This window comes from Lolium perenne, chromosome 3, assembly GCF_019359855.2.
Source record: "Lolium perenne isolate Kyuss_39 chromosome 3, Kyuss_2.0, whole genome shotgun sequence".
Classification (NCBI taxonomy): Eukaryota; Viridiplantae; Streptophyta; class Magnoliopsida; order Poales; family Poaceae; genus Lolium; species Lolium perenne.
In genome coordinates, this window is record NC_067246.2 from 301,608,026 (window position 1) to 301,628,343 (window position 20,318).

Here is a 20,318-nt window from a genome sequence, read left to right on the forward strand (position 1 = left end):
ATCTTTGACCTAGACCATTTTGGTCTTCACCATTAGTTGTAATATGATACTAAACACTTATTACAACTTTTGGAATCAAAGAAACACTTTTCAAATGAATTTCAAACTCAAAATTTTGATCACATGTGATTATGGCCAAAACTGCCATTTACAATCTGATCACTACTTTGAGCCCCTGTATTTCAAAATTTTCAAACTAAACTTTGTCAATTCTTTGCATGTCATCCAAGAGCACATCAATATGAACACTTATTGTAAAGATCACCATGCCAAATTCTTTCTAGATCAAATGCTATGCTCATCCAAAGTTGACACTTTTTATTAAGTGGAACAATCTCACACTTATCAATGTTTGCAAATCTTTGAATTTAACTTTTCCACCACCACACCTCAACTCCTCTGGTCATTTCTAACTCAATCAAACACACACTTTTCAAATTGGGCAACCTTTTGAATTAAATCAAATTTGGACAAATTTACAAATTTCCAACTATGGAACTATTTGACACTATTTGAAATAGTGATCTACCTCCACCCTAATCTACCCCAACCTACTCTAAATGGTTCCCCTGCCCCCTCTCACCTTAATGACACATAGGAACCCTAAGGAGAGAGGAGAGCAAGGCTAGGACATGGCCATGCCGGCCATGTCGCCACCCCGACAAGCTCCCCCTCTCCTCCTTCATCGCCACCCCTGGCCCTGGTGTCCCACGACGCCACCGTGCTCACCTATCTCTCCTAGCACCGACCAGCTCGCCGTAGACGACGTAGCCTCACTGGAGATCGCGTGCCACAGTCGCCCCTTGATGCCGCTCGCGTCGCGCGTGGACACACACTGGCCACGCGCCGCCCCGACGAGCTGCGCAGCCCCTGGCCCCCCTTTCTGCACCATGAGCTTCGCCGCCGCAACCAGAACCCGCCAGACACACCCCACTGCTCGCGCGACCCCCGCCGCTGTCGACATCATCGCCGGATTCCCGCGTCCTTGCTGCCAGACTCCGCCATCGCCAGCGCTCGCCAGACCGTCCCCCACCTAGCTATCGAGCTCCCTAGCACCGCACTGACCTTGCCTACCTCGCCCTGCAGTCGCCGACCCCTCTCCATCGCCGGAGCCGCCGCGCAGCTGTCGCCCTCGCCGCAGACCCACGGCCACCCCTCGAATCTATAAAAGGAGGACGATCCTGCCTCCATTTCTCACACCAATCGACCTCCCTCCTCTCTCTGAGCCTCCTCCACTCCTCTCCCATCAACATTGGCCGCTGGAGCAAGCCAATTCGTTGCCGGAGCCCCGCCAGAACACCTGCACGCCGTCGCCGATTGCGACCACCCCAGACGCTCCCACGACCACCGTTCGACTCGTCGTCATCGACAACCTTGAGCACCGCCACCACCCTGCCTCGCCGACCGCCGGTGAGCTCGCCCGCATCAAACCCTCGCCGCCAGGGAATCCTCTCTCGCCGGAGAAGACGACGCGCCTCGCTCGTCCGATCTGTTTTTAATCCAACGGCCCGCATCACCCCATACCGTTTCGGGTTGTAATATAGACTGACGTCTGGGTCCCACCCGTCAGACAGCCCACGCGTGCGTGGACGCGTGGTGGGTTGGACTGGGTTGGATTAATTCGTTTGGGCCCAACTAGTTTTCCCGCTCAAGCCCAAGTTTTCAAATTCATTTAATCCTTTTCAGTTTAATTCAAATACTGGTCCTATCTTAGAAATTAAATAGTTTCAAATCTACCCAACCAAAATTGATGAATTTTATGTTGTTGTAAAGCTTGTAAAAATATCTATCCAACCCCACTGGTCCCACCTTGCTTTATTGTGAAGAATTAATATGACAAAAAGAACAAGTCAGAGACTTTTGTGACTTCAAATAAATCTTAAAAATCAACCAATTTGAATTTTGGAGTAAACCCAATTGCTATAATTCACATATCGCTTACACTATTTGTTTATGCAAAAATATGGTATGGTCACCTTGAGTGATCATGGCCCAAAGTAAATAAAGGACTATATGGCTATTTTAGTTAGTTGATATTGTCCAAAACTATTATGCAAATCATATGAAGTGTTTTACTTCATTTAAATCGTGTCCCCAAATGAATTCATGTGATGTTTGAACCCCTGGTCAAATACTCTCACATGAAATATTTGGTGATTTTAAATCATGATAAGCATTATTAATTGGTATGAGGTGGTCTACCTCATTTAAATCCTTTTCTCAAATGATGATAATGAATGTTTGAATGAGGTCAATATGATTTCATGTGTGATCATTTGAGAAATTAAATCTTAAGAAGATTTCAATGAGAGGAAATTATTCCTCAAGAACCCTATGGAAACTATCATTTACATATGTAATGAGAGGAAATTATTTTTCCTTATTAAAGAAAACCAATACACCTAATTGTAGTAAGTGTGTGAAAAGAATAGTTTGTGTGAATGCATGTGATGTTTAGAATAGCCAATAAATTGCTTGGTGATTGTATCCTCGTATTCGTGTATAGACGCTAGTGCCGGAGAATACCCGGAAGAGGAAGGATTCTACCCAGAAGAAGAAGAGCACTTCGACCACCTCAACAACCAAGGCAAGCTAACACCAATGCAAGCTGGACTATTGCAAGTTACCTTTTGCAAACTAATATTCTTGCAAAGTGCAAAGCTCTTTGGGGCAAGGCACCATATTTTTTCCTTTCTTACCATAAGCCTATCCCAAGTTTCTACCTTACCAGATGTTACTTGTTTCTCCAAGAGTTACTTTTATAGTTAACTTTGGTCAAAGATAAAGAAGGTTACTAGAGTAGTTACTTTAATCTCAAGCTAGCAAAGCAAGATTAGCACCCCTCATGATTAGTGCTAGTGCTAAAGATTTAAAACTTGACTACTCTAGATGGGAACATGTGACTTTGAAATGAGAATTGAAACCTTGGAATGATGAGTCATTTCATTGAATGATTTTTGAAGGTGCATATGCCCAAGAGAAGATGGTGATTTTTGGTAAAACTGATATTGGTTTGAATGCGATACCTTTCCAATATTTGAGTACCCCCATGATACGTCTCCGACGTATCGATAATTTCTTATGTTCCATGCCACATTATTGATGTTATCTACATATTTTATGCACACTTTATGTCATATTCGAGCATTTTCTGGAACTAACCTATTAACAAGATGCCGAAGTGCCAGTTCCTGTTTTCTGCTGTTTTTGGTTTCAGAAATCCTAGTAACGAAATATTCTCGGAATCGGACGAAATCAACGCCCAGGTTCCTATTTTCACCGGAAGCATCCAGAACACCCGGGGAAGTACCGGAGGGGGACCTTGGGCCCCCAGACCATAGGCCGGCGCGGCCCAGGCCCTGGCCGCGCCGTCCTATGGTGTCGTCACCCCTTCGACCCTCCTGCGCCGCCTCTTCGCCTATTTAAAGCCTCCGTCGCGAAAACCCTGATACGTTCGACGAAAACCACAGAAACCTTCCAGAGCCGCCGCCATCGCGAAGCCAAGATCTGGGGGACAGGAGTCTCTGTTCCGGCACGCCGCCGGAACGGGGAAGTGCCCCCGGAAGGCTTCTCCATCGACACCGCTGCCATCTCCACCGCCATCTTCATCACCGCTGCTGCTCCCATGAGGAGGGAGTAGTTCTCCATCGAGGCTCGGGGCTGTACCGGTAGCTATGTGGTTCATCTCTCTCCTATGTACTTCAATACAATAATCTCATGAGCTGCTTTACATGATTGAGATTCATATGATGATGCTTGTAATCTAGATGTCATTATGCTAGTCAAGTGAGTTTTACTTATGTGATCTCCGGAGACTCCTTGTCCCACGTGTGTAAAGGTGACAGTGTGTGCACCGTGTGGGTCTCTTAGGCTATATTTCACAGAATACTTATTCACTGTTATGAATGGCATAGTGAAGTGCTTATTTATATCTCTTTATGATTGCAATGTGTTTTGTATCACAATTTATCTATGTGCTACTCTAGCAATGTTATTAAAGTAGTTTTATTACTCCTGCACGATGTAATGGTGACAGTGTGTGCATCCGTGTTAGTACTTGGTTTATGCTATGATCATGATCTCTTGTAGATTGCGAAGTTAACTATTGCTATGATAGTATTGATGTGATCTATTCCTCCTACATAAGCATGAAGGTGACAGTGTGCATGCTATGTTAGTACTTGGTTTAGTCTTTTGATCTATCTTACACTCTAAGGTTACTTAAATATGAACATTGAATTGTGGAGCTTGTTAACTCCGGCATTGAGGGTTCGTGTAATCCTACGCAATGTGTTTATCATCCAACAAGAGTGTAGAGTATGCATTTATCTATTCTGTTATGTGATCAATGTTGAGAGTGTCCACTAGTGAAAGTGTAATCCCTAGGCCTTGTTCCTAAATACTGCTATCGCTGCTTGTTTCTTGTTTTATCTGCGTTACTACTGCTGCAATACTACCACCATCAACTACACGCCAGCAAGCTATTTTCTGGCACCGTTGCTACTGCTCATACTTATTCATACCACCTGTATTTCACTATCTCTTCGCCGAACTAGTGCACCTATTAGGTGTGTTGGGGACACAAGAGACTTCTTGCTTTGTGGTTGCAGGGTTGCATGAGAGGGATATCTTTGACCTCTTCCTCCCTGAGTTCGATAAACCTTGGGTGATCCACTTAAGGGAAAACTTGCTGCTGTTCTAGAAACCTCTGCTCTTGGAGGCCCAACACTGTCTACAGGAAAAGGAGGGGGAAGTAGACATCAAGCTATTTTCTGGCGCCGTTGCCGGGGAGGAAAGGTAAAAGGTACTCACACTCCGGACCTCGGCTACTAAGCTATTTCCCGGCGCCGTAAGTACTCAAAGCTATTTCCTTTAGATCCTGCAATTGCATCTTTTTGTTTCTTGTTTACACTAGTTTGGCATAATGGACAAGAATGATCTTCTTATTCTATTTCCTGATTTAAAACATGGATTGTTTGATGCGAAAATTAAAAAACCTATGGAATCTTATTTGCATGCTGGTAGTAATATTAGTATGAATGCTTTGAACACCATTGTTGATAATAATATAGAAAGTTCTAAGCTTGGGGAAGCTGGTTTTCATGATCTTTTTAGTCCCCCAAGCATTGAGGAGAAAATTTTCTTTGATGATACTTTGCCTCCTATTTATGATGATTATAATGATAGTAGTCTTTTGTTACCACCTGTTATGGAGGATGAATTTAATTATGATTACAATATGCCTCCTATATTTGATGATGAGAATAATAATGATAGCTACTTTGTTGAATTTGCTCCCACTACAACTAATAAAATTGATTATGCTTATGTGGAGAGTAATAATTTTATGCATGAGACTCATGATAAGAATGCTTTATGTGATAGTTATATTGTTGAGTTTGCTCATGACACTACTGAAAGTTATTATGAGAGAGGAAAATATGGTTGTAGAAATTTTCATGTTACTAAAACACCTCTCTATGTGCTGAAATTTTTCAAGCTACACTTGTTTTATCTTCCTATGCTTGCTACTTTGCTCTTCATGAACTTGTTTATTTACAAGATTCCTATGCATAGGAAGCATGTTAGACTTAAATATTTTTTCAATTTGCCTCTTGATGCTCTCTTTTGCTTCCAATATTATTTCTTGCGAGTGCATCATTAAAACTGCTGAGCCCATCTTAATGGCTATAAAGAAAGAACTTCTTGGGAGATAACCCATATATTATTTTGCTACAGTACTTTGTTTTATATTTGTGTCTTGGAAGTTGTTTACTACTGTAGCAACCTCTCTTTATCTTAGTTTTGTGTTTTGTTGTGCCAAGTGAAGCCTCTAATCGAAGGTTGATACTAGATTTGGATTTCTGCGCAGAAACAGATTTCTATCTGTCACGAATCTGGGCTGTTTTCTCTGTAGAAAAATCAGAAAAATATGCCAATTTACGTGCTTGTTCCTCAGATATGTACGCAACTTTCATTAGTTTTGAGTTTTCTGATCTGAGCAACGGAAGTATTTATTAAAAATTCGTCTTTACGGACTGTTCTGTTTTGACAGATTCTGCCTTTTATTTCGCATTGCTTCTTTCGCTGTGTTGGGTGGATTTCTTTGTTCCATTACCTTCCAGTAGCTTTGAGCAATGTCCAGAAGTGTTAAAAATGATTGTGTCACCTCTGAACATGTGAGTTTTTGATTATGTACTAACCCCTCTAATGAAGTTTATGAGAAGTTTGGTGTGAAGGAAGTTTTCAAGGGTCAAGAGAGGAGGATGATATACTATGATCAAGAAGAGTGAAAGCTCTAAGCTTGGGGATGCCCCGGTGGTTCACCCCTGCATATATCAAGAAGACTCAAGCGTCTAAGCTTGGGGATGCCCAAGGCATCCCCTTCTTCATCGACAAATTATCAGGTTCCTTCTCTTGAAACTATATTTTTATTCGGTCACATCTTATGTGCTTTACTTGGAGCGTCTGTATGCTTTTATTTTTGTTTGTGTTTGAATAAATTGGATTACATCATGCTTGTGTGGGAGAGAGACACGCTCCGCTGTTGCATATGAACACATGTGTTCTTAGCTCATAATATTCATGGCGAAGTTTCCTCTTCGTTAAATTGTTATATGGTTGGAATTGGAAAATGATACATGTAGTAATTGCTATAATGTCTTGGGTAATGTGATACTTGGCAATTGTTGTGCTCATGTTTAAGCTCTTGCATCATATACTTGTCACCTATTAATGAAGAAATACATAGAGCATGCTAAAATTTGGTTTGCATATTTGGTCTCTCTAAGGTCTAGATAATTTCTAGTGAGGTGTTTTGAACAACAAGGAAGACGGTGTAGAGTCTTATAATGTCTTCAATATGTCTTTTATGTGAGTTTTGCTGCACCGGTTCATCCTTGTGTTTGTTTCAAATAAGCCTTGCTAGCCTAACCTTGTATCGAGAGGGAATACTTCTCATGCATCCAAAATACTTGAGCCAACCACTATGCCATTTGTGTCCACCATACCTACCTACTACATGGTATTTTCCGCCATTCCAAAGTAAATTGCTTGAGTGCTACCTTTAAAATTCCATCATTCACCTTTGCAATATATAGCTCATGGGACAAATAGCTTAAAAACTATTGTGGTATTGAATATGTACTTATGCACTTTATCTCTTATTAAGTTGCTTGTTGTGCGATAACCATGTTCACTGGGGACGCCATCAACTATTCATTGTTGAATTTCATGTGAGTTGCTATGCATGTTCGTCTTGTCTGAAGTAAGAGCGATCTACCACCTTATGGTTAAGCATGCATATTGTTAGAGAAGAACATTGGGCCGCTAACTAAAGCCATGATCCATGGTGGAAGTTTCAGTTTTGGACATATATCCTCAATCTCATATGAGAAAATTATTAATTGTTGTTACATGCTTATGCATAAAAGAGGAGTCCATTATCTGTTGTCTATGTTGTCCCGGTATGGATGTCTAAGTTGAGAATAATCAATAGCGAGAAATCCAAAGTGAGCTTTCTCCTTAGACCTTTGTACAGGCGGCATAGAGGTACCCCTTTGTGACACTTGGTTAAAACATGTGCATTGTGATGATCCGGTAGTCCAAGCTAATTAGGACAAGGTGCGGGCACTATTAGTATACTATGCATGAGGCTTGCAACTTGTAAGATATAATTTACATGATACATATGCTTTATTACTACCGTTGACAAAATTGTTTCATGTTTTCAAAATAAAAGCTCTAGCACAAATATAGCAATCGATGCTTTTCCTCTATGGAGGACCATTCTTTTACTTTTATTGTTGAGTCAGTTCACCTATTTCTCTCCACCTCAAGAAGCAAACACTTGTGTGAACTGTGCATTGATTCTTATATGCTTGCATGTTGCACTTGTTATATTGCTTTGCATTGACGACTATCCATGAGATATACATGTTACAAGTTGAAAGCAACCGCTGAAACTTAATCTTCCTTTGTGTTGCTTCAATGCTTTTACTTTAAATTATTGCTTTATGAGTTAACTCTTATGCAAGACTTATTGATGCTTGTCTTGAAGTGCTATTCATGAAAAGTCTTTGCTTTATGATTCACTTGTTTACTCATGTCATATACATTGTTTTGATCGCTGCATTCACTACATATGCTTTACAAATAGTATGATCAAGGTTATGATGGCATGTCACTCCAGAAATTATCTTTGTTATCGTTTTACCTGCTCGGGACGAGCAGAACTAAGCTTGGGGATGCTGATACGTCTCCGACGTATCGATAATTTCTTATGTTCCATGCCACATTATTGATGTTATCTACATATTTTATGCACACTTTATGTCATATTCGTGCATTTTCTGGAACTAACCTATTAACAAGATGCCGAAGTGCCAGTTCCTTTTTTCTGCTGTTTTTTGTTTCAGAAATGCTAGTAACGAAATATTCTCGGAATCGGATGAAATCAACGCCCAGGTTCCTATTTTCACCAGAAGCATCCAGAACACCCGGGAAGGACCAGAGGGGGGCACTGGGCCCCCAGACCATAGGCCGGCGCGGCCCAGGCCCTGGCCGCGCCGCCCTATGGTGTCGTCACCCCTTCGACCCTCCTGCGCCGCCTCTTCGCCTATTTAAAGCCTCCGTCGCGAAAACCCTGATACGTTCGACGAAAACCACAGAAACCTTCCAGAGCCGCCGCCATCGCGAAGCCAAGATCTGGGGGACAGGAGTCTCTGTTCCGGCACGCCGCCGGAACGGGGAAGTGCCCCCGGAAGGCTTCTCCATCGACACCGCTGCCATCTCCACCGCCATCTTCATCACCGCTGCTGCTCCCATGAGGAGGGAGTAGTTCTCCATCGAGGCTCGGGGCTGTACCGGTAGCTATGTGGTTCATCTCTCTCCTATGTACTTCAATACAATAATCTCATGAGCTGCTTTACATGATTGAGATTCATATGATGATGCTTGTAATCTAGATGTCATTATGCTAGTCAAGTGAGTTTTACTTATGTGATCTCCGGAGACTCCTTGTCCCACGTGTGTAAAGGTGACAGTGTGTGCACCGTGTGGGTCTCTTAGGCTATATTTCACAGAATACTTATTCACTGTTATGAATGGCATAGTGAAGTGCTTATTTATATCTCTTTATGATTGCAATGTGTTTTGTATCACAATTTATCTATGTGCTACTCTAGCAATGTTATTAAAGTAGTTTTATTCCTCCTGCACGATGTAATGGTGACAGTGTGTGCATCCGTGTTAGTACTTGGTTTATGCTATGATCATGATCTCTTGTAGATTGCGAAGTTAACTATTGCTATGATAGTATTGATGTGATCTATTCCTCCTACATAAGCATGAAGGTGACAGTGTGCATGCTATGTTAGTACTTGGTTTAGTCTTTTGATCTATCTTACACTCTAAGGTTACTTAAATATGAACATTGAATTGTGGAGCTTGTTAACTCCGGCATTGAGGGTTCGTGTAATCCTACGCAATGTGTTTATCATCCAACAAGAGTGTAGAGTATGCATTTATCTATTCTGTTATGTGATCAATGTTGAGAGTGTCCACTAGTGAAAGTGTAATCCCTAGGCCTTGTTCCTAAATCGCTATCGCTGCTTGTTTCTTGTTTCTTTGCATTACTACTGCTGCAATACTACCACCATCAACTACACGCCAGCAAGCTATTTTCTGGCACCGTTGCTACTGCTCATACTTATTCATACCACCTGTATTTCACTATCTCTTCGCCGAACTAGTGCACCTATTAGGTGTGTTGGGGACACAAGAGACTTCTTGCTTTGTGGTTGCAGGGTTGCATGAGAGGGATATCTTTGACCTCTTCCTCCCTGAGTTCGATAAACCTTGGGTGATCCACTTAAGGGAAAACTTGCTGCTGTTCTACAAACCTCTGCTCTTGGAGGCCCAACACTGTCTACAGGAAAAGGAGGGGGAAGTAGACATCACCCCACAATACCTGATTATGGGTAGGGCTTGACTGGAAATTTATGCATCTTAGTATGGGTTCCCTCTAAACACACATCATAGGGGTTATGCCAAGGCTGCCTCCATTGTTGAGAAATGATGTGAATTGAGGTGAATTGTACGGCCAAGCCCTGTGCAGTTCCCAGGTTGACAGTTGGTCTTCACTGGGAGGCCAAGCTCATGGGGAGAGGTGCTCATACTAGGGTTTGTAAGTGAAAGGTTATGGTTGATGATCAGCGTACTGAGTTACGATGATTCGGGGAAATCCCGACGGATGAAATCAAATGTTGTGGCACAAGTGTGCAACCTCTGCAGAGTGTAAATCTATTCGAATAGCCGTGTCCACGGTTACAGACGGTTGGAAAGGCCATACAGTTGTCCAATGTCAAATCTTTGAAAATGATGGTGAAATGAATTGTGAAGTGAGGAATTGAATTGAAATCACCACTTGAGTTGTGGGAATGACACTAATGTTCCCACTTGAGTTAGTTAGCACTTGAATAAGTCTTTTCTCAAATACTTGTGAACTAAAATTGGCTTTATGCAAAAATAAACTAGAGCTTAGCACCCCCTTACTAGAATTGTTAGAACTTACATTAGTATTAGTTTGCGAGTACTTTAAAGTACTCACGGCTGTGTCCCTGGCTATTCAAATGGCCAGACTATGAAGAGGAGCAGAACTACCAAGAAGACTACAACCAGGACATCTACGACAACTAGGGAATCTTCTGACGTCAGACGTTGGCCTGTGGACTAAAGAGTCCCTTCTACTTACGCTTGCGCTATGAGACTATGAACTTGGTGTCCGTTGATCAATAGATCAACTATTTGTGTAATATGGATCATGTGATCTGAATTTGTAAGACGACTATGGTATGTAATGAATGATGACTTATGATATTCAACTGTTATGTCTCGCAAGAACAATATTCCTGGGATTGCGATGTATGGCATAACAGGCATCTGGACTTAAAAATCCGGGTGTTGACAAGTTGGTATCAGAGCCATTGTTTGACCTTAGGAGACCCTAGTTAGAATGGACGTCTGAAAAACTTAGTTTCAAAAACCAATGAAGTGAATATTTTTGAAAACTTGTTCTTACTCTTATCCTTGAGATCTTTTTCAAAAATGAGAAATCTATACTCTACTTTCTTTGCAAGCCTACATAAAATTTTGCACACTTGACTACTTCTTTAACTTACTTACCCAAATTGCTCACAGATGGAGTACCAATGGGAGGTCTATCAGCTTGGTCCCGGAGGCGACCTAAGGTTTGAAAAGGATTTGAAGCAACTAGTGGAATATCTAGGACACCCGTATCCCGAGTTCTTCGGAATACCCCTCAACAACCACTCCGGAGAACCCCCTCGGTGGGAAGTTTCTACTGATCTACGAAGAAAGCTTGGAGCCCCGGTATGGGAAACCATCTGGTTTTCTGTAACGGGAAACACTTGGAAGGAAGGACTAGTCAGAGCTATGCAAGAAGCAATTTCCCGTCTGTGTGGACAAAATGAGAACAAGATCAAGAACACTCGCTTCACCTACTACCCAAGACATGACTCCATGGGAAGATCGATGACCATGCCACCACACACGAAGATGAACCACTATGTAGCACACCAGGACTTCAGGCTGTACAAAACCCGCAGGGATTTGGACAACGCCCTCGCCTCTCGCCAAGCACATCACCCGTGAAGACGAAGAACCCACCCTGAAGAGTAGTATCACCCCAACACTTAAGTAGGTGTGAGTTGTATCAGGATCCCCTTGTATCGTAGAGCGAATGAATGGTTCTTCAAACCAACGGAGTGTTAGAATTGTAATGTGTGATGTTTGGTATGAATGAAAAAGTGTTGCTGGTTTTTACCCCCTCAACACTACTCAAGTTTTCAAGTTTTGAACTTCGTGAACTTTAATTCAAACAAACCGTAGAAATTTCCCTCTTATCTTAGCATCTACTCCTATACTCAGATGGCCCCACCAACCCGCAACGCCAACCAAGACGCCATGATGCAGATGCTGGAGATGATGATGGCAGATCGCGAAGCCGAGAGAGCTGAACGCCAAGCCAACATAGCTGCACTGCAACAGATCGCTCAGAACAACAATGGCCATGGAAACCACGACCACCCTGGGTCAAAACTGAAGAACTTTCAGAACACCAACCCACCTATTTTCAGCAAGACCGAAGAACCCCTTGATGCCGATGACTGGCTCCAGACAATGGAGAACAATCTGGAAGTTGCGGGAGTAGAAGCCACAGAGAAAGTACTGTTCGCCACCCACTATCTATCAGGACCTGCACGAGCCTGGTGGACAAGCGCCCGCGCAATGAATGCGGGACAGATGATGACCTGGGAAGACTTCAAGCTGAAGTTTAGCAAGTACCATGTGCCCCAAGGACTGATTAAGAAGATGAGAGACGAGTTCCGCGAACTCAAACAAGGCAGAATGTCTGTGGTAGAATACCGCGACAGATTCCTTACTCTGTCAAGGTACGCCCCGGACGAAACCGACACCAATGAGAAGCGAAAGGAAAGATTTCTGAACGGATTACACGATGAGATGCAGACTGTACTGGTCAACATTCCCTTTGCTGACCTAGAAGCCCTGGTGGACTCCGCCATTCAGATGGAAGGGAAGCTTCATCAAGCCAATGAGAACCGTAAGCGCCGAATGATGAACCAGCATGGGTCCAGCAACACCCAGAAGTACCGCAACAACTCATCTGGAGGATATGCTCCAAGATACAACAAGCCCACTGCTCAGAATTACCGCCCAAACTACGCCAACAACCACGGAGGACCCCCGAAGCCCGGAGGCAACAACAACAACAATCACAACAACAACAACCCCAATAACCACAACAACACCAACCCCAACAGCAACCACAACAACGGGAACAACAACAACAACACTGGCCCTAGAACTGGAAGCAACGCCATCCCCGTCGCCAACAAGGAGAAGGCCACCATCACTTGTTATGAGTGTGGAGTGGTTGGGCATTACTCCAATGAGTGCCCCAAGAGACTCGCCAAGATTGCCGCAAACCCCGCTGCACCTGCTCAGAACCAACGCCGCTTTGCAGCAAGAAAGAACCAGAACAACAACGGCCGCTACTACAACATGAATGCCACCGAAGCCCAAGAAGCACCTCAGGCCATGCCAAGTATGTCTCCCTGTTAAATCCTATCGCCCAATCTCTCTTAGGAACCTAACTTTTCTTAAAATCTCGGGACGAGATTTGTTTAAGGGGGAAGGGTTTGTAACACCCCAAATTTCAAAACAAAGAGAAAATGAATTTCCTTTTTCCAAAAATGAGAACCAACAAAAACTTTTCTTACCTAAAGTGCTATGTATATTGCTCCTACCAAATACTTGTGCTTTGCCATGATAAGTGTTCTTATGCTTAAGTGATAAACCCTAAAACCCTAAAAGTGATCAAGTGAAGATCACAAACCCAAATAAAATAGAAGAGAAAGAAATCAAATAAGAAAAACCCTAACCTTCTCAAAAATCTTTTGGATCTATTTTGAGAAGCCAAAATAAAGAAAAAGACATATGTGGGCATGTAGCCCTAATGTGTAAATTCTTGAACCCTACCTTTCTTATTTTGCCAAATGGTGGTGAACCATTGCAAAAATTACTAAACCCTAAACCTCATCCCTCTTGTCATCAATCTTTGAAAAATAAAATAAAAGGAAAAGATCTTATTTAAGAAAAAAAGGCATATGCAAGCCTATGGCTACTTGTTGAAAATAATGAGCTTTTCTTTGTCTACCTTGAATAGAGGAATTGAAATACCTCAACACACTCAACAAAGTCCTTACCAATCAATTCAAATAAGAAACCAAAATAAAATCAAACATATGCATAGAGGCATATGTGGCACTTAGCCAAAATACCCAATCTTGACCTAGCCACTTCCATTGCCTCAAAATGGTTTGAACCTTTCACCTAACTCAATCTAATCCCAAATAAACCTCACTCTTGTCAAAATAAAGCAAAGGAAAATAAAAGAATAAAAGTTAGCAAATCACAAAACCCTCACATATGGTTTATGCCATATTTCCAAATCTTTGACCTAGACCATTTTGGTCTTCACCATTAGTTGTAATATGATACTAAACACTTATTACAACTTTTGGAATCAAAGAAACACTTTTCAAATGAATTTCAAACTCAAAATTTTGATCACATGTGATTATGGCCAAAACTGCCATTTACAATCTGATCACTACTTTGAGCCCCTGTATTTCAAATTTTTCAAACTAAACTTTGTCAATTCTTTGCATGTCATCCAAGAGCACATCAAGATGAACACTTTTTGTAAAGATCACCATGCCAAATTCTTTCTAGATCAAATGCTATGCTCATCCAAAGTTGACACTTTTTATTAAGTGGAACAATCTCACACTTATCAATGTTTGCAAATCTTTGAATTTAACTTTTCCACCACCACACCTCAACTCCTCTGGTCATTTCTAACTCAATCAAACACACACTTTTCAAATTGGGCAACCTTTTGAATTAAATAAATTTGGACAAATTTGCAAATTTCCAACTATGGAACTATTTGACACTATTTGAAATAGTGATCTACCTCCACCCTAATCTACCCCAACCTACTCTAAATGGTTCCCCTGCCCCCTCTCACCTTAATGACACATAGGAACCCTAAGGAGAGAGGAGAGCAAGGCTAGGACATGGCCATGCCGGCCATGTCGCCACCCCGACAAGCTCCCCATCTCCTCCTTCATCGCCACCCCTGGCCCTGGTGTCCCACGACGCCACCGTGCTCACCTATCTCTCCTAGCACCGACAAGCTTGCCGTAGACGATGTAGCCTCACCGGAGATCGCGTGCCACGGTCGCCCCTGGATGCCGCTCGCGTCGCGCATGGACACACACTGGCCACGCGCCGCCCCGACGAGCTGCGCAGCCCCTGGCCCCCCTTTCTGCACCATGAGCTTCGCCGCCGCAACCAGAACCCGCCATACACGCCCCGCTGCTCGCGCGATCACCGCCGCCGTCGACATCATCGCCGGATTCCCGCGTCCTTGCCGCCAGACTCCGCCATCGCCAGCGCTCGCCAGACCGTCCCCCACCTAGCTATCGAGCTCCCTAGCACCGCACTGACCTCGCCTACCTCGCCCTGCAGTCGCCGACCCCTCTCCATCGCCGGAGCCGCCGCGCAGCTGTCGCCCTCGCCGCAGACCCACGGCCACCCCTCGCATCTATAAAAGGAGGACGATCCCGCCTCCATTTCTCACACCAATCGACCTCCCTCCTCTCTCTGAGCCTCCTCCACTCTTCTCCCATCAACATTGGCCGCCGGAGCAAGCCAATTCGTCGCCGGAGCCCCGCCAGTACACCTGCACGCCGTCGCCTATTGCGACCACCCCAGACGCTCCCACGACCACCGTTCGACTCGTCGTCGTCGACAACCTCGAGCACCGCCACCACCCTGCCTCGCCGACCGCCGGTGAGCTCGCCCGCATCAAACCCTCGCCGCCAGGGAATCCTCTCTCGCCGGAGAAGACGACGCGCCTCGCTCGTCCGATCTGTTTTTAATCCAACGGCCCGCATCACCCCATACCGTTTCGGGTTGTAATATAGACTGACGCCTGGGTCCCACCCGTCGGACAGCCCACGCGTGCGTGGACGCGTGGTGGGCTGGACTGGGTTGGTTTAATTCGTTTGGGCCCAACTAGTTTTCCCGCTCAAGCCCAAGTTTTCAAATTCATTTAATCCTTTTCAGTTTAATTCAAATACTGGTCCTATCTTAGAAATTAAATAGTTTCAAATCTACCCAACCAAAATTGATGAATTTTATGTTGTTGGAAAGCTTGTAAAAATATCTATCCAACCCCACTGGTCCCACCTTGCTTTCTTGTGAATAATTAATATGACAAAAAGAACAAGTCAGAGACTTTTGTGACTTCAAATAAATCTTAAAAATCAACCAATTTGAATTTTGGAGTAAACCCAATTGCTATAATTCACATATCACTTACACTATTTGTTTATGCAAAAATATGGTATGGTCACCTTGAGTGATCATGGCCCAAAGTAAATAAAGGACTATATGGCTATTTTAGTTAGTTGATATTGTCCAAAACTATTATGCAAATCATATGAAGTGTTTTACTTCATTTAAATCTTGTCCCCAAATGAATTCATGTGATGTTTGAACCCCTGGTCAAATACTCTCACATGAAATACTTAGTGATTTTAAATCATGATAAGCATTATTAATTGGTATGAGGTGGTCTACCTCATTTAAATCCTTTTCTCAAATGATGATAATGAATGTTTGAATGAGGTCAATATGATTTCATGTGTGATCATTTGAGAAATTAAATCTTAAGAAGATTTCAATGAGAGGAAATTATTCCTCAAGAACCCTATGGAAACTATCATTTACATATGTAATGAGAGGAAATTATTTTTCCTTATTAAAGAAAACCAATACACCTAATTGTAGTAAGTGTGTGAAAAGAATAGTTTGTGTGAATGCATGTGATGTTTAGAATAGCCAATAAATTGCTTGGTGATTGTATCCTCGTATTCGTGTATAGACGCTAGTGCCGGAGAATACCCGGAAGAGGAAGGATTCTACCCAGAAGAACAAGAGCACTTCGACCACCTCAACAACCAAGGCAAGCTAACACCAATGCAAGCTGGACTATTGCAAGTTACCTTTTGCAAACTAATATTCTTGCAAAGTGCAAAGCTCTTTGGGGCAAGGCACCATAGTTTTTCCTTTCTTACCATAAGCCTATCCCAAGTTTCTACCTTACCAGATTTTACTTGTTTTCTCCAAGAGTTACTTTTATAGTTAACTTTGGTCAAAGATAAAGAAGATTACTAGAGTAGTTACTTTAATCTCAAGCTAGCCAAGCAAGATTAGCACCCCTCATGATTAGTGCTAGTGCTAAAGATTTAAAACTTGACTACTCTAGATGGGAACATGTGACTTTGAAATGAGAATTGAAACCTTGGAATGATGAATCATTTCATTGAATGATTTTTGAAGGTGCATATGCCCAAGAGAAGATGGTGATTTTTGATAAAACTGATATTGGTTTGAATGCGATACCTTTCCAATATTTGAGTACGCCCACAATACCTGATTATGGGTAGGGCTTAACTGGAAATTTATGCATCTTAGTATGGGTTCCCTCTAAACACACATCATAGGGGTTATGCCAAGGCCGCCTCCGTTGTTGAGAAATGATGTGAATTGAGGTGAACTGTACGGCCAAGCCCTGTGCACTTCCCAGGTTGACAGTTGGTCTTCACTGGGAGGCCAAGCTCATGGGGAGAGGTGCTCATACTAGGGTTTGTAAGTGAAAGGTTATGGTTGATGATCCGCGTACTGAGTTACGATGATTCGGGGATACTTGAGCCAACCACTATGCCATTTGTGTCCACCATACCTACCTACTACATGGTATTTTCCGCCATTCCAAAGTAAATTGCTTGAGTGCTACCTTTAAAATTCCATCATTCACCTTTGCAATATATAGCTCATGGGACAAATAGCTTAAAAACTATTGTGGTATTGAATATGTACTTATGCACTTTATCTCTTATTAAGTTGCTTGTTGTGCGATAACCATGTTCACTGGGGACGCCATCAACTATTCATTGTAGAATTTCATGTGAGTTGCTATGCATGTTCGTCTTGTCTGAAGTAAGAGCGATCTACCACCTTATGGTTAAGCATGCATATTGTTAGAGAAGAACATTGGGCCGCTAACTAAAGCCATGATCCATGGTGGAAGTTTCAGTTTTGGACATATATCCTCAATCTCATATGAGAAAATTATTAATTGTTGTTACATGCTTATGCATAAAAGAGGAGTCCATTATCTGTTGTCTATGTTGTCCCGGTATGGATGTCTAAGTTGAGAATAATCAATAGCGAGAAATCCAATGTGAGCTTTCTCCTTAGACCTTTGTACAGGCGGCATAGAGGTACCCCTTTGTGACACTTGGTTAAAACATGTGCATTGTGATGATCCGGTAGTCCAAGCTAATTAGGACAAGGTGCGGGCACTATTAGTATACTATGCATGAGGCTTGCAACTTGTAAGATATAATTTACATGATACATATGCTTTATTACTACCGTTGACAAAATTGTTTCATGTTTTCAAAATAAAAGCTCTAGCACAAATATAGCAATCGATGCTTTTCCTCTATGGAGGACCATTCTTTTACTTTTATTGTTGAGTCAGTTCACCTATTTCTCTCCACCTCAAGAAGCAAACACTTGTGTGAACTGTGCATTGATTCTTATATGCTTGCATGTTGCACTTGTTATATTGCTTTGCATTGACGACTATCCATGAGATATACATGTTACAAGTTGAAAGCAACCGCTGAAACTTAATCTTCCTTTGTGTTGCTTCAATGCTTTTACTTTAAATTATTGCTTTATGAGTTAACTCTTATGCAAGACTTATTGATGCTTGTCTTGAAGTGCTATTCATGAAAAGTCTTTGCTTTATGATTCACTTGTTTACTCATGTCATATACATTGTTTTGATCGCTGCATTCACTACATATGCTTTACAAATAGTATGATCAAGGTTATGATGGCATGTCACTCCAGAAATTATCTTTGTTATCGTTTTACCTGCTCGGGACGAGCAGAACTAAGCTTGGGGATGCTGATACGTCTCCGACGTATCGATAATTTCTTATGTTCCATGCCACATTATTGATGTTATCTACATATTTTATGCACACTTTATGTCATATTCGTGCATTTTCTGGAACTAACCTATTAACAAGATGCCGAAGTGCCAGTTCCTGTTTTCTGCTGTTTTTGGTTTCAGAAATCCTAGTAACGAAATATTCTCGGAATCGGATGAAATCAACGCCCAGGTTCCTATTTTCACCAGAAGCATCCAGAACACCCGGGAAGGACCAGAGGGGGGCACTGGGCCCCCAGACCATAGGCCGGCGCGGCCCAGGCCCTGGCCGCGCCGCCCTATGGTGTCGTCACCCCTTCGACCCTCCTGCGCCGCCTCTTCGCCTATTTAAAGCCTCCGTCGTGAAAACCCTGATACGTTCGACGAAAACCACAGAAACCTTCCAGAGCCGCCGCCATCGCGAAGCCAAGATCTGGGGGACAGGAGTCTCTGTTCCGGCACACCGCCGGAACGGGGAAGTGCCCCCGGAAGGCTTCTCCATCGACACCGCTGCCATCTCCACCGCCATCTTCATCACCGCTGCTGCTCCCATGAGGAGGGAGTAGTTCTCCATCGAGGCTCGGGGCTGTACCGGTAGCTATGTGGTTCATCTCTCTCCTATGTACTTCAATACAATAATCTCATGAGCTGCTTTACATGATTGAGATTCATATGATGATGCTTGTAATCTAGATGTCATTATGCTAGTCAAGTGAGTTTTACTTATGTGATCTCCGGAGACTCCTTGTCCCACGTGTGTAAAGGTGACAGTGTGTGCACCGTGTGGGTCTCTTAGGCTATATTTCACAGAATACTTATTCACTGTTATGAATGGCATAGTGAAGTGCTTATTTATATCTCTTTATGATTGCAATGTGTTTTGTATCACAATTTATCTATGTGCTACTCTAGCAATGTTATTAAAGTAGTTTTATTCCTCCTGCACGATGTAATGGTGACAGTGTGTGCATCCGTGTTAGTACTTGGTTTATGCTATGATCATGATCTCTTGTAGATTGCGAAGTTAACTATTGCTATGATAGTATTGATGTGATCTATTCCTCCTACATAAGCATGAAGGTGACAGTGTGCATGCTATGTTAGTACTTGGTTTAGTCTTTTGATCTATCTTACACTCTAAGGTTACTTAAATATGAACATTGAATTGTGGAGCTTGTTAACTCCGGCATTGAGGGTTCGTGTAATCCTACGCAATGTGTTTATCATCCAACAAGAGTGTAGAGTATGCATTTATCTATTCTGTTATGTGATCAATGTTGAGAGTGTCCACTAGTGAAAGTGTAATCCCTAGGCCTTGTTCCTAAATACTGCTATCGCTGCTTGTTTACTGTTTCTTTAACGTTACTCTCTGCAATACTACCACCATCAACTACACGCCAGCAAGCTATTTTCTGGCACCGTTGCTACTGCTCATACTTATTCATACCACCTGTATTTCACTATCTCTTTGCCGAACTAGTGCACCTATTAGGTGTGTTGGGGACACAAGAGACGTCTTGCTTTGTGGTTGCAGGGTTGCATGAGAGGGATATCTTTGACCTCTTCCTCCCTGAGTTCGATAAACCTTGGGTGATCCACTTAAGGGAAAACTTGCTGCTGTTCTACAAACCTCTGC